The sequence below is a fragment of the Belonocnema kinseyi genome, chromosome 10, assembly GCF_010883055.1.
Source record: "Belonocnema kinseyi isolate 2016_QV_RU_SX_M_011 chromosome 10, B_treatae_v1, whole genome shotgun sequence".
Classification (NCBI taxonomy): domain Eukaryota; kingdom Metazoa; phylum Arthropoda; class Insecta; order Hymenoptera; family Cynipidae; genus Belonocnema; species Belonocnema kinseyi.
This window is the reverse complement of record NC_046666.1, coordinates 85,235,633-85,237,475: the sequence shown is the minus strand read 5'-3', so window position 1 is coordinate 85,237,475 and position 1,843 is coordinate 85,235,633.

The following is a 1,843-nucleotide window of genomic DNA, read 5'->3' as shown; positions in this document are numbered from 1 at the left end:
CCCCCCTTGTGGAGCTCCAAACATGCCCCAAAAAACTGAAATTGACATTTTTGCCCAAAATTTACACATAAATGCTCTGTTTTTCCCTTCTTCGCCATAGATTATTTTTTTTTGTCAATTGCAATGGTTTTAAATATTTCTCAACAAATTAACAATTGTTTGAACAATTTATTTTTGTTTAAATAATTTTTTTGCACTTACTTATTGAAAGGTAGATTTTTCATGTTTGATTGGACAATTGGTCATTTTTAGGAATTATGATCTTTGTTTCAAGCATTTAGTATTCGTTTAAACAATTTATTATTATATAATTGCAACTTTTTCTTAAAAAGAGGTATAAAACTCTAGTTTTCTGAAAACTTTAGTTAGCTTTGCTGCTTATTATTAAATATGTACGTCATTTAGATACTAGTGACTTATTTTGTAATAAATTCTTATTTGTTTAAATAAATTTTGTTTCTTTAAACAATTTTTTTCGAAACTAAATGTTTGAAATTTCTGTTTTTCTGCAATTATTGTGGTAATTTGTTATTGTAAAGAGCAAATTTTTTTGTCTAAACCATTATCGTATTGTTTAATAAATTTATTCAACATTAATGTAACATGTTATTGGAAATTGTGATTCAAAAATCTGATTTTGGTCTCAATTCAATTAAGTATATCGCTTATTGTTAAATATTTAAACGTTAAGCAAATGCTTTAAATAACTAATATTTGTTCATAAAATGTTTTACATTGGTCGATCTGAAATTATTTTTATAATTTTTTTCATTTAAATCAACCTCGTAGACAAACTCGTTTGTCCTCTGAAAGCTCAAAGTAAGATTTTTTTGTTTATGTTGATCCCGCAGATTAGCTGTTAGTATTCTCGAAGGAATGAAAAATATTTGTATTTTTTGAACGTCACTGAAAATTAAAAAAAAAATTTTGCTCTTTACAATAACAAATTACCACAATAATTGCAGAAAAACAGAAATTTCAAACATTTAATTTCGAAAAAAATTGTTTAAATAAACAAAATTTATTTAAACAAACAGGGATTTATTACAAAATAAGGTACTAGTATCCAAATGACGCAGATATTTAATAATAAGCAGCAAAGCTAACTAATTTTTTTTAAACTAGAGTTTTATACCTATTTTCAAGAAAAAATCACAATAAAATAATAATTAATTGTTTTAACAAATACTAAATGCTTGAAATGAACATAATTATTCCTGAAAATGTCCAATTGTCCAATCAAACATAAAAAATCTACCTTTCAATAAGTAAGTGCAAAAAAATATTTAAACAAAAATAAATTGTTTAGACAATTGTTAATTAGTTGAAAAATACTTAAAAACATTCTACTTGATAAACAAAGATAATCCATGACAAAAAAGATAAAAACAGAGCATTTATTTGTAAATTTCGGGCAAAAATGTCAATTTCAGCTTTTTGGGGCATTTTTGGGGCTCCACAAGGGGGGGGGGGGCATCCAAATATTTAGTAATTTAATAGAAATGATTGATTAGAGGCACCTTAACAAATTTGTAATATCTCCCTCAAGCTAAGTTTATATCCAGAAACCTGAATTCCATTGTTCCGAAACCAAAATTTCCCCATTTTAATCTTATGGGATTTTCGAGGCCTTTGCGGCATGTCTTCATATTAACCAATTTGGCTCAAACTTAAATGCATGTGACACAGCTAAATACCTATATTACCTACCTCACTTTTTCCGTTCACTGAATGTTTTTTCGAACCTAAGAACTTTTTTTGTAAATAAAATATCGAGCTGAAACTTTGGAAGATTTATTAGGGTACAATAAAGTACGTTTAGGTACTGCAATTTGGTAGGAAC